This window comes from Bufo bufo, chromosome 1, assembly GCF_905171765.1.
Source record: "Bufo bufo chromosome 1, aBufBuf1.1, whole genome shotgun sequence".
In the NCBI taxonomy this organism is placed as follows: Eukaryota; Metazoa; Chordata; class Amphibia; order Anura; family Bufonidae; genus Bufo; species Bufo bufo.
Genome location: NC_053389.1, coordinates 591,741,984 through 591,756,463, shown reverse-complemented (window position 1 = coordinate 591,756,463; position 14,480 = coordinate 591,741,984). Strand labels below are relative to the sequence as shown.

The window sequence follows — 14,480 nt, the reverse complement described above, 5'->3', positions numbered from 1 at the left end:
CAGCAGCGCTCCAGCAGCGCTCCAGCAGCGCTGCGGCCTTCTCACTGTTTACCGCTGGCCCAGTGACGTCACGACTAGTATCAACTGGCCTGGGCGCGGCTAAGCTCCGTTCACTTGAGCCAGTTGATACTAGTCATGACGTCACTGGGCCAGCGGTAAACAGTGAGAAGGCCGCGGCGCTGCTGGAGCGCTGTTGCTTTCTCAAACAGCTGATCGGCGGGGGTCGCGGGTGTCAGACTCCCGCCGGTCAGATGCTGATGATCTATCCAGAGGATAGATCATCAGTTAAAACAAACTTTAGAACCCCTTTAATTTAAGTGCATGGAGTGAGTACTTGTAATTACACTGCACCACCAAGACTTCCGAGATGACGAGCAGTGTAATGAAGAGGAAGCAGCACTCGCATGGAGAGCTGCCTCCTCTTCCAACAGCTGATAGACGGGGTTCCAGGTGTCGGACTCCCACTGATCAGATATTGATGACCTATCCTGAAGATACAGTCAGGTCCATAAATATTGGCACATCGGCACAATTCTAACATTTTTGGCTCTATACACCACCACAATGGATTTGTAATGAAACAAACAAGATGTGCTTTAACTGCAGACTGTCAGCTTTAATTTGAGGGTATTTATATCCAAATCAGGTGAACGGTGTAGGAATTATAACAGTTTGCATATGTGCCTCCCACTTGTTAAGGGAACTAAAAGTAATGGGACGATTGGCTTCTCAGCTGTTCCATGGCCAGGTGTGTGTTATTCCCTCATTATCCCAATTACAATGAGCAGATACAAGGTCCAGAGTTCATTTCAAGTGTGCTATTTGCATTTGGAATCTGTTGCTGTCAACTCTCAAGATGAGATCCAAAGAGCTGTCACTATCAGTGAAGCAAGCCATCATTAGGCTGAAAAAACAAAACAAACCCATCAGAGAGATAGCAAAAACATTAGGTGTGGCCAAAACAACTGTTTGGAACATTCTTAAAAAGAAGGAACGCACCGGTGAGCTCAGCAACACCAAAAGACCCGGAAGACCACAGAAAACAACTGTGGTGGATGACCGAAGAATTCTTTCCCTGGTGAAGAAAACACCCTTCACAACAGTTGACCAGATCAAGAACACTCTCCAGGAGGTAGGTGTATGTGTCTCAAAGTCGGCAATCAAGAGAAGACTTCACCAGAGTAAATACAGAGGGTTAAACCACAAGATGTAAACCATTGGTGAGCCTCAAAAACAGGAAGGCCAAATTAGAGTTTGCCAAACGACATCTAAAAAAGCCTTCACAGTTCTGGAACAACATCCTATGGACAGATGAGACCAAGATCAACTTGTACCAGAGTGATAGGAGAGAAGAGCATGGAGAAGGAAAGGAACTGCTCATGATCCTAAGCATACCACCTCATCAGTGAAGCATGGTGGTGGTAGTGTCATGGCGTGGGCATGTATGGCTGCCAATGGAACTGGTTCTCTTGTATTTATTGATGATGTGACTGCTGACAAAAGCAGCAGGATGAATTCTGAAGTGTTTCGGGCAATATTATCTGCTCATATTCAGCCAAATGCTTCAGAACTCATTGGACGGCGCTTCACAGTGCAGATGGACAATGACCCAATGCATACTGCAAAAGCAACCAAAGAGTTTTTTAAGGGAAAGAAATGGAATGTTATGCAATGGCCAAGTCAATCGCCTGACCTGAATCCGATTGAGCATGCATTTCACTTGCTGAAGACAAAACTGAAGGGAAAATGCCCCAAGAACAAGCAGGAACTGAAGATAGTTGCAGTAGAGGCCTTCAGGCTGTAATTGACTGCAAAGGATTTGCAACCATGTATTAAAAAGTGAAACTTTGAGTTATGATTATTATTATGTCCCATTACTTTTGGTCCCTTAACAAGTGGGAGGCACATATGCAAACTGTTGTAATTCCTACACTGTTCACCTGATTTGAATGTACATACTCTCAATTTAAAGCTGACAGTCTGCAGTTAAAGCACATCTTGTTCGTTTCATTTCAAATCCATTGTGGTGGTGTATAGAGCCAAAAATGTTAGAATTGTGTCGATGTCCCAATATTTATGGACCTGACTGTAGGTCATCAATATATATTGCCTGCACAACCCCTTTAATGTTGTTCTCTGGATCAGTGGTGCACCTACAATGGAGGCAGACCATGTAGCTGCTATGGGGCCCATGGGGAAGATGGGCCTGCAGTGGACTAAAGGCACCACCCCCAAATTACATTCAATACAGGCTCCGATCCAGAGTCCCTGTCATCATTGCAGAAAGCTAAAGGAACTGTGATAAAGTCATCATAGGTGCTGTACCATCTAGTAAAGGAAATGCAGAGAGAATGGTGTAGTTCCCAGGTTAGAAAAGTGCATCGGCTAGGACCTGTGATGACATCGTCATCATCATCATCACAGGTCCTGCACCACCAACAGCATGGAGAAGAACTGCAAGATAATCTCTCCATTGAGTCTAGAATGAACTGGGTAAAAGGAGGGGTCCCCTTTTCTCTTAATATGCTCAAATTCCCTCTTTTTACCCAGAATTAGTACCTCATGCCTTATTGATTCTCATACCTCAAAAAGACCCATGCAGTGTATACAGGAATATAGTATACCCAGCAGTGGGCCACAAGGTCTAATAGATGCAGTGGATACAGGCATTTAATATACACTCACCTAAAGAATTATTAGGAACACCATACTAATACGGTGTTGGACCCCCTTTTGTCTTCAGAACTGCCTTAATTCTACGTGGCATTGATTCAACAAGGTGCTGATAGCATTCTTTAGAAATGTTGGCCCATATTGATAGGTTAGCATTTTGCAGTTGATGGAGATTTGAGGGATTCACATCCAGGGCACGAAGCTCCCGTTCCACCACATCCCAAAGATGCTCTATTGGGTTGAGATCTGGTGACTGTGGGGGCCATTTTAGTACAGTGAACTTATTGTCATGTTCAAGAAACCAATTTGAAATGATTCGAGCTTTGTGACATGGTGCATTATCCTGCTGGAAGTAGCCATTAGAGGATGGGTACATGGTGGTCATGAAGGGACGGACATGGTCAGAAACAATGCTCAGGTAGCCCGTGGCATTTAAACGATGCCCAATTGGCACTAAAGGGCCTAAAGTGTGCCCAGAAAACATCCCCCACACCATTACACCACCACCACTAGCCTGCACAGTGGTAACAAGGCATGATGGATACATGTTCTCATTCTGTTTACGCCAAATTCGGACTCTACCATTTGAATGTCTCAACAGAAATCGAGACTCATCAGACCAGGCAACATTTTTCCAGTCTTCAACAGTCCAATTTTGGTGAGCTCGTGCAAATTGTAGCCTCTTTTTCCTATTTGTAGTGGAGATGAGTGGTACCTGGTGGGGTCTTCTGCTGTTGTAGCCCATCCGCCTCAAGGTTGTGCGTGTTGTGGCTTCACAAATGCTTTGCTGCATACCTCGGTTGTAACGAGTGGTTATTTCAGTCAACGTTGCTCTTCTATCAACTTGAATCAGTCGGCCCATTCTCCTCTGACCTCTAGCATCCACAAGGCATTTTCGCCCACAGGACTGCCGCATACTGGATGTTTTTCCCTTTTCACACCATTCTTTGTAAACCCTAGAAATGGTTGTGCGTGAAAATCCCAGTAACTGAGCAGATTGTGAAATATTCAGACTGGCCCGTCTGGCACCAACAACCATGCCACGGTCAAAATTGCTTAAATCACCTTCCTTTCCCATTCTGACATTCAGTTTGGAGTTCAGGAGATTGTCTTGACCAGGACCACCCCCCTAAATGCATTGAAGCAAGTGCCATGTGATTGGTTGAATAGATAATTGCATTAATGAGAAATAGAACAGGTGTTCCTAATAATTCTTTAGGTGAGTGTATATGGTAGTGTACTAATATGTGAGGTATAATTTATAACCTCATACCTCACATATCAGTACACTGCTGGATATACTATATATTGTAACACACTTCATCTATTATGCCTCTGTCTGACTGTCTACAACATGTGACCTGTTTACCCACTCCATTCTACAGTCTACCAGAAGGCTCTCTCCCTCCCAGTGGGGGATGGGTTGTCAGGGGACAATAATAATAGGTATTTTGTACTACATGGTGGTTTTTATATGGCGTTGTTGGGGAGATATCTTGTGCTGCAATGTGGTATTTATATGGTGAAGTTTGGGAGCACGCTGGTATCAGACTCTGCTGTGAAGGAATTTTGAGCTTCATCATGGTAAGTGTTGCTGTTGGGGAGAATAATGTATGTCCCTGACCATGTGATTAGGCATTTGTGTTTTCCACTTTTATTTCCTTTCTTACATTCATTTGCATAGAGGTATGACCAAGTAAAACAAAATTCACTTCCACAGTGTGCATTGCACACCATTATTTTTATGCAGTATCATGTGGCTGGTGGGGTTTGTGTGCTGCAGCTGTTATGTAATCCCATTCCAATCCTGATGACACACTATATAACGCGTAGCAGCAAGCAGGGGGGGGGGGGGGGCAGGAATGGATAGTGGGAGGGGCTATGGATGGTGCATGGGGGCCAAATTTAGATTCTTGCTATAGAACCCAATGATTTCTATGTACACCCCTGCTCTGGCGTTTCATTGGTAAAATGTTAGTGTTTTATCAGACATGTAAGATCTGTGCTCCAAGCACTTCAAGAGAATAATTTGTATGTCAAAATTGATAAATGTGCTTTTGGAGTGCAGGAGATTCATTGTTTTGGGTTCTATTATTACTACTCATGCATTCCATATGGACCCAACTAAGGTCCAAGTCATTGCTGACTAGGTGCATCCAGCTTCACACAAGACTTTTCAGAGACTTCTGTCATTTGCTAACTATTATAGAAAATATATTTGTAATTTCCTCTATTACCAAGCCTTTAAAGGGAACCTGTCATGAACTTTATGCTGTCCATACTAACGGCAGAACAAAGTACCGACAGGTGAGTTGATTTCAGCTGTCTGTCATTTATAAGTTAAAAGTAAGTGGTTGCAGAGAACTAACATCACAATTATTGCAGACCGTGCCTAGAAAAGAGTCACGGCCACCTGAGAAGAGTCATGGTTATTCATAAATTCCTGCTCTCCTGCCCACCTGCTGATGACTGACAGTCTTCTACCTAGTTTTCTCCCTTTCTCTCTAGAAGAGAACTGCCGATCATCAGCGAATGTGCGGGGAGAGCAGGAGATTATGAATAACCAGGACTCTTATCAGGTAGATTTGACTCTTTTCAAGGCCTGGGCTGCAATGATTATGATGCTGGTTCTCAGCAACAGCTTACTATTAGCTGATGTGTGACACACCACTGAAATCAGTATTTCTGTCACTATTTTATGCTACCTTCAGTGAGGTCAGCATAAAGTTGATGTCAGGTACCCTTTAACTGACCTTACAGTGGTTGCTGTTCTTTAGAATTGGAGCTTGAAGGCTGCATCTGCTTTTAAAACTCTGAAACAGGCCCTCATGGAAGCTCCAGTTGTGGTTCATCTTGATCTTCACATCCCTTTATTGTGGAATTAGACGCGTCTAAGGTGGGAGTGGGGATAGTTTTGTCTCAAGGGTTACCTTCACTGACTAAACTGTGTTCTCTTGCAAAATTCTGATGTGGGCAATCAGGAGATATTGGCTTTGAAACTGGTATTTGAGAAGTGGTGAAATTTTTTGGAGCGGACCAGGCAACAAATTAATGTTCTCATTGATCAAAAGAATTTGAAGTTTATGGATTTGGCCAAGAGACTCAACCCCAGACAGGCTAGGGGGGCTCTGTTTTTACCAGGTTTAACTTTGTGTCAACTTATAGAACTGGATCGGAAAACAGTTTTGTCTCTTAGTTTCTGCTCGTCTCAGCCTCCTGATATTGAGCCATAACCTATTCTGTCTGACGGTATTGTGGTTTCTGTAATTGCTCCTGATCTTGCAGCTGATATCAGACTTGGATTGGCCCACAGGGGAACAGGTGAATCCCCCAGCACAGCATCTCAACCAGCCTATATCCATATAAAAACTGGGTAGATTATTTAACAAACGACCCAGCTTATTATTATAGAAGCACCAGGTGGCTGAGAGGATTTCTAGATTTCTAGGAATGCCTACCAGTATCCTCTTTCCCCTGGGACATTCGCAAAGTTGTTTCAAGGACCCATAATCAATCATCTTCAGCATCTTATTGCTGCCTGCTAATTTACTAATAAGCATATTGGTCGTTTTCATGGTACTCCTGGGAACATTGTTTCTGACAGAGGGGTACATTTTGTTTCCAGGTTTTAGAGGTCCTTCTGTGACAAACTTCAAGTCCCATTGTTATTCTCTTCTGCAATTATTCCTGAGACTAATGGACAGACTGAGTGGTTTAAAAAATCTTAAACAGTATCGTAGGTGTTACATTGCTGATCATCAAATTTTGTGCTGTTTTCACTTCTGTTACTGAAAACCCAAAGGTGAAGAATGAGTATGGGCCCAGATTCTGAAAAAAGACCACTTAAACAAAAAAAGGATACTGATAAGAGACGGCCTACATTTTTTTCTGTGGAACAAGAGGTATGGATGTGTACTAAAAATTTTCATCTCAACGTTTCTTCACATAACTTCCATCGTAGATACATTGGTCCATATGGGATCATGGAGTCTATTAATCCTGTTTCTTTCCAAATGCCTTTGCCCTCTTCATTTAACAATCACAATGTCTTTCATAAATCTCTTCTAAAAAAATAAATTTTGCCTATGTCTCTGCCTAAGGGACCTCCCCCTCCTGTTTAGGTGGAGGTAGATCCACGGTATAAGTGCAAGAAATTGTTGTTTTTTTGTAGAGTTAGAGCTTCCCTTTAATATTTAGTGCATTGAATAGGTTATGTACCTGAAGAACGTTCCAGGTCGATCTGTATATGTGCATCATTTGCTCCGAGCCTTTCGTAAGAAATTTCCACATAAACCTGGTCCTAGATGTAAGGGTCTAGTGCCCTTAAGGAAGGGGCTGTTACTGTCAGGAACATATCCAGCCATGATCCTATGTATGGTTGTGTCACAAGGGTTGCTATGCTGACCAGCCATGGGGAGCGAAGCCACGTCTCCTGGTATCCCACAAGTTTGAACATACCTGTATTCCAGCAGCACATAAACTAGAGCAATATCGATCCATCGCTAGTGTTTTTTCTGCTTAATTTTTTGGTACCCCATTTGGTTAGCCCTATTATTACATTGGCTGAGGATGAGATCAGGATAAGAAGTTTGTATTGAGAAGGTGGGGAGGATGATAGAAAAGTGAGTAATCTTAAGATGTCTGTAAGACAAACTCTTGCAGAGGCAAGAAATGCCTGAAAGATGTCGTGGTCTGGTCCAAATAAAAAAAAAGGCTGAGGGAGGAGAACATCCATATCAGAGGAGATGTAATGTAATAGGTATATAGTACTGTATTCTCCTATATGTTTGGTAGTCAGGATGCTGAAGGTCAGACTGGCTTTGTGCTTTGGCCTACATCTCATCTCCATCCATATCTTAATAGACACAACTGTAGTAGGAGGACAGAAGTTGGCAGCAGGCACTGGCCATCACAAAGGGGCAACTTCTGGGGAGGTATTTTGTGCTGCTTGGGCAGTATTTTGTGCTGTACTCTGTTCAGTTCTGCTAGAGCAGTATATTGTGCTGCACTGTGGTATTTGGTCCTGCTGGTACAGTAGATTTGGTATTGTGGTATTTAGTTCTGTTAGGGCAGTATATTGTGCTACACTGTGGTATTTGATCCTTCTGGGGCTGTATTTTGTGTTGCAGTTGCTTATTTGGTTCTTCTACGGCAGTATTTTCAGCTGCAGTATGGTATTTGGTTTTGCTGGGGTTGTATTTTGTGCTGCAAGATGGTATTGCTGATGCCGGCTACTTGTGTTAGCCCTACCTTCTGTCAGTTTGTACCCACCTACAACATAGGGCACATAGGACTTTTTGTTTTATTCCAGGGCTACTTTAAGTTCCCAGTCTGTCCCATGTGGAAGACCTATTCATATAAATGGAACTGATATTTTTTTGCTTGTAAGAGAAAAAGTATACAAAAAGACCAACCTAATGATGTTTTTTTTTTTTTTTTTCATTTTTAGCAGTGATTTGTTGCTTTTTTGTAGCATTTGTGTTAGGGCTCATGCACACAGCCGTTTCCCTGGCCGCGCCCATATTACGGCCCGCAAACAGTGGCTCCGCAATATGCGGGCACCTGCCGTGTGCACACTGCATCACGTATGCAGAGTCATTCACTTGAATGGGTCTGCAATCCGGGTGGTTGGTGCGGAACGGAGGCACGGAACCTCATAGAAGCAATATGGAGTGTTTCTATGTGTGTCTTTGGGACGAAAAAACCACTCCCAGTGCATGCTGCAAATTAAATAAAAAATGAATTTCACCATTAAAAAAATAAATATATATATATATATATATATATATATACATACACATACACACACACGCTTTCAGTTCACGCTGCAGTGATATTATATCATAAAAGTAGGGCATTCAAGTAAAATCATGCAATGCTGAATTCCTCATCTCAAACAATTTATTGAAACAAAAGCAGACACCAGTGGTGGGTATACCCCCACAAAAATGTTTCAATAACTCATCATGTGGCCTTGAGCATTAATTACAGCTTGACAACGAAGTCTCATGCTGTTCACAAGTCGACTTATTGTCTGCTGAGGCATGGCATCCCAGTCTTCTTGAAGGGCGGCCCCTTACGTCATTGAGGTTTTGGGGTAGAGAATTACATGCCTCTACACAGCGACTCAGCTGATCCCATAGGTTTTCAATGGGATTCAGGTCTGGAGAAAGTGCAGGCCACTCCATTTTAGGTCCCCCAGTCTCCAGCTGCTGTTCCCTAATGAGGCGACCTTGATGAGCTGGTGCATTGTCGTCCATGAAGATGAAATTAGGCCTGTGTTGTTCATGCAGAGGCACAATGACTGGATTAATGATGTTATTCAAGTAGTTTGGGCTTGTATCTCAGCCATTGCCACCCATAGAGCCACCCATAACCGACGTGACATCTATGTTTGCCAAGAAAAAAATCAAAACCGGAGAAATGGTTGCCTGGCAGAAGGGTAAGATGATGGCAATGCGATGGCGAGACAAGAAGGACGTGTGTCTCATGAGTACTGTGCACAATACCTCTACTGCCATGGTCCACAAAAAAGGTGGGAAAGATGTGCTGAAGCCGCAAGTAGTTATAGACACCATGGGAGGTGTCGACAGGCAATGACATGCGCAAACAGCAAAAAAAATATTATAAGAAGATCTTTAGGCATCTTCTGGAACAATGCCTTTGGAATGCATATATCCTGCACAGAGCAAAGAGTGACAAGCCTCTTGTTCATTCTGAGTTTATATGGAAGGTGGTTAAGCAGATTTTTGTCAACCACCAGACGCCATCAGTAGCTGTGAACAGACCTGGACGTCGTGATGTTGACGTTGTCAACCCAGAACGCCTGACTGGTCGTTACTTTATCGACTACATCCTGCCAACCGCAAAAAAGGCAGCACCTACTAGGATGTGCCCGGTTTGCTGCTCAAAGAGAGGTGGCAATGGAAAGAAAGTCTGAAAAGAAACCAGGTTCCATTGTCCTGATTGTGATGTCGGACTTTGTGTAGTCCCATGTTTCAAAATTTATCACACTCATAATTTTTATTACATTATTAAATAAAATTATTATTTATTAGATTATAATTCATGATTTTATCGGTAACATAAATTTAGGAGTATGGGAAACATTCAACTGGTGCCTAAAAGTCTGTGCTTAATTGGTAGAAGTGTCAAAACTAATCCCAGGAGTTCTAATTTAAAGTTCCATGGGTCATGTGTATAGAATGTGAGATAAAGTCAGACTTGGAAATTTAACCCTTACCAGAATGATACTAATAGCTTAGGTAATAGTGTCACCTATGGGTAAATGAGTAACATTACACCAACAGCAGAAATGCATTTTGGGTAATACAATGACATCACAGTCATTATCATATGTACACGCCTAGCTGACAATGATTGGAAAACTCCAAGCTAGGAAGGTGTGTCTAACTGATAAATTTGTGATCATAAACCACGCACACAGAACGGAAACAAAAAGAAAGAGCAACAGGAAAAAGACAAGGGGGAATTAGGAAAACACAGAGAAACAAAGAAAACCCAGGAAAAGATCCTAATGACCAGATCGTACCTTAGAGCTGACTTCCCTTAGTCTCTGCACATCATCTGCATTCTCGGTAATGCATAACTTTATGTTGTGTAGTATTGATATAAATTAATCAACCTGATATTTAGCAAACTCTCCGCTGTTGGCGGATGTATAGTTGTTAAAAGTGCTACATCAATATTGTCACTATTCAGTAAAGATGCATATTACTGAATAAAATACCTAAATATTGATTTCAGAGGTAACTCTCTGATTGGAATAATTTCATTCCATAGTCAATACCAGGCTTGATCATTTATAAGTTGTGTGACCATCCTACCCGATTATTCGAGATTTGTCATGGTTTGTGCAGAGCAAGGGTTCGTATCTATCCTTTAACATTATTGTGTTTTTATATCTATAAATTGTGGTCGAGACGGATTTTTATTATATTCTTCTGTCTGAGAGGTACTGTGTGCACGCTGGTATTTGTATTGGTGCCATCTAGTGGCGAATTTTGGGTACTGCATATCACTGTGTATCATTGCAGATTATTGAATTTCACATTGATTAATTTTTGATTGTATTATAAGTTATTGTATAATAAATCATTTATATTTTGCATAGACACTTGTACCATTATTTACTGATTGCAAAATATAATTAAATTAACAACGATCTCTTTTTGAGGTGTTTTATATGTCCACCTCGAGGATCAATATCCTTTGAAATTTTTCCTTTGATTCTTTCTTTTATATAAAGCTATTTGTATTATATACCCAACACCTCGTCCAGCATAGATGCTCCCTGGCCCATGCAAGATGATGACGTCTGTGCCTGGTGGTGTGGTCAGGTACCCTTGCAGGTCATCTAGCATGCAGACCACACTGATGTAAATGGTTTCGAATAGTGTGACATGACACTTGGGTGCCTCTCACCTCCCTTAAATGTGCTTGGAGTTGTGTTGAATTCATCATCCGCTCCTGCAGGGCATTGTTCACAATGAAGCAGTCATCAGTGTGGGATGTGGCCAAAGGACGTCCACTTCTATGCCTTTCAGTGACTCTTCCAGTCACTCTGTATCTCTGTTGCAACCTGCTGATGACACTCTAAGTGGCCACTTCCATCTGAGAACATCCTGCTTGAAGCCTCGCAATGGCGAGGTACTGTTGATCAATTGTTAGGTGTCGCCTTGGTCTCATGATGTCAAAATGTGAACAGCATGATGAGGAGGACTGTTTAAATACCAATTCTAATTGAACCAGGAAATGTATTGGGCTTCATTGTATTTATGTATTAAACAACTGTTGTGAATTTTGTCGTTAAGCTCCTTGTTAGAGAACAGCAAGTTGTACAAAAAGTACTGAAACATTGAACAGTTGGACATGTGCATTCAAAAGTTTAGAGGAGGTTATATATATATATATATATAAATATATATATTATGGGGATTCGCTCTGGTAGACAGGACAAGCGGACGCAGTATAGAGGCAAAGACCAGTTTGTAACTCAAAAATGTCTGTGTTTTATTCACACTTATGGCAACAAAGCAGTACAACAGTCCATTTGCAGTTTTGGTCTTTGTTTACACCTAGAGAGTTCATACAGCAAAAGAGTCACCTGTTATCCTAGGTGTTTTTCACACCCGATCGACATTGCTCAGGACAGAGCAGACCTCCCAAACTCAGACCTCCATCATAGCACACGGCTCAGATCCCAATCCAGCGATTGCCAGAGATCCTCTGTCAGAGAGAGAGGTAATTACCACCAGCTGACACTGCTGACTGGGTTTTTTATATAGGCCAGTCAAGACCCGGCCTGGAACGTGGGGAGTAGTCACCCAGCACTTTGACTACTCCCAGTAAGAGCCATTCCAGATCAGCTATTACAGCTATACTAAATAGCAAGGTGTCAAACAGCAACTGCTGCTGACACATGAAAACTGGCTCTTACTCCACCAAGGCCAGGAACCTCGGTGACACATACCTTCCATCAACGACGGTCACTTGCGCCTTCCTACATACCTCCCCCTTTGTTCAACCCTGAGGGGGTGAACACTTGCCAGACAGTGTACCCAGGACATGGCATCCACGTTTCCCTGCAAGCGGCCTGCCCTGTGTTCCACTGAGAACTTAAAGTTCTGTAATGACAAGAACCATCTGCTGACCAGAGCATTCCTCACTTTGGCCTGGCTCATTAACTTGAGAGGGTAGTGGTCGGTCACCAGACAGAACTTTCTCCTCAACAGATAATAGCGGAGAGACTCGAGTGCCCACTTAATGGCCAGACACTCTCTCTCCACTATACTATACCTGGTCTTGGCTGTGGTGAGTTTGCAGCTCAGGAAAACAACGGGATGTTCCTCCCCATTGATTTCCTGAGAGAGTACAGCCCGAGGCATGCTTCAGAAGCATCGGTCTGTACCACAAACTCCCTCCTGATGTCGGGCGTCACCAAAACTGTTGACCCGCACAGGACCGACTTCAACAAGGAAAAAGCCTCTACCGCCTGGTCATTCCAGCGGATCATCACGGACTTCCGTCCCTTCAAGAGCCCTGTCAACGGAGCCGCTAAAGTGGCAAAATGGCGAACGAACCTCATATAATAGCCCACCATTCCCAGGATCAGCTATTACAGCTATACTAAATAGCAAGGTGTCAAACAGCAACTGCTGCTGACACATGAAAACTGGCTCTTACTCCACTGAGGCCAGGAACCTCGGTGACACATATGTACCTTCCGTCAACGAAAGTCCCTTGCGCCTTCCTACAATATATACTGTGTATATATATAAAAAGAAGAATGGCACAAAAAAGTATGTTTGTACTGCGTATAATAATTTTTGTAAACTTCAGCCATCTGGAGTTGATGTTTCTTGCCTTTAAAAATGCCTAAAAAAAAGTCAGAAGCAAATGTTCTAAAACATGTAAAAAAAAAAGACTATTGGGGAGACTTATTAAAACTTATTCCACCTTTAATTTTTTAGAACTCTTTTGGAAAATAAAAGGTGGAATGTGATTGGTTGCTATGGGCAACTAAGCCAGTTTTCCTTTACACCAGTTTTTATAAAACCACCCTAAAATGATTCATCTGACTATTTCAAGGGTGTGTCTAAGTGAGTTTCATTTTCTGAGCTGGGGATTTTGAAAGATTAACATTAGTTTTTCCTAATTCCACAAATCCATGTCCCTAAGCTATCCTATACTCTCTGCCACTCCAGAGGAAAGCATTTGTAAGCAGGAATGTAACTATAGCTACTGAAGCCCTAAAGACTACTCTAGCTCCCAGTGTACAGGGGTCTCTGCCTCGGGAAAAAATACAATTTTATTCTTATTTGTGAAAACGAATTACAATGAAAAGAATAGGTAAGACTTATTAATATTGTTGTTGGCTGCATTAATTAACAAAGCAGCAAAAATGGCACAGCCTGCAGCACATTTATCAGTATAGTGTTATGATAAACTTAAATATGCAGGGAACGCGGCACAAGTCCAATGGATACAGATGGTGTTATCGGGTGTTCACAAACATCTATAACGGCAATGTTTCAACCCTCTCAGGTTTTTGTCAAGCAATTAATAAAGTGCCATGTGAACAAATACACTGCTCAAAAATAAAGGAAACACTAAGGCTACATGCGCACAACCGTGAAAAACAGCTGTGTGCCGGACCTTTTTTTACGGATGCCACATGGGTGTTTTCAGTCGTGAGGCTATTCATAAGGTAATTTTTTTTTAACAGCCAGTGAAAAGCGGCCGTCAAAAAATAGGACACCGCCTATTTTTGACCGTTTTCGCGGTCAGATGGACCTCACTGAAATCAATGGGATCGTTTTTAACAGCTGATTAGACAGGAGTGCACCCGTCTAATGGCAGTAAAAAACAGGTACACTAGTGCAATATGGCCTTGTAGGGGTTAAAAAAAACACTCACCTCATCAACTTGCACATGCAGAGGTAGTCGCTTCTCTCTTGATTCTGAAGGACCTGCGCTCAAGGACCACGAGAGGGGGCGCGTGGTGACATCATCATACTTGAGCACAGGTCCTTCAGAATCAAGAGAGGAGCGACTGCCTTGGCATGTGCAAGTGGATGAGGTGAGTGACTTTTTTTACTGCTAAAAACAAACATTACAGCTGAAGACCTCTATGGGGGAAATTGGGGGCCACTATGGGGCACATTATTACCGCTGGGGGCCACTATAGGGGACAGTATTACTGCTAGGGGCTACGATGGTGGACATTATTACTACTGTGGGCCACTATGAGAGGACATTATGGGCCAATATGGGGAACATTATTA

At 42.5% G+C, this 14,480-nt stretch overlaps 1 long non-coding RNA gene across 1 annotated transcript; it reads left to right on the top strand.

The window, feature by feature from the left end:
* The first annotated feature begins 740 nt into the window (after positions 1 to 740).
* Positions 741 to 14,169, top strand: LOC120987130. Its single transcript, XR_005775927.1, has 3 exons — positions 741 to 752; positions 8,593 to 8,598; positions 14,034 to 14,169. It is a non-coding gene; the product is annotated as an uncharacterized LOC120987130 (long non-coding RNA).
* Positions 14,170 to 14,480: the final 311 nt, after the last annotated feature.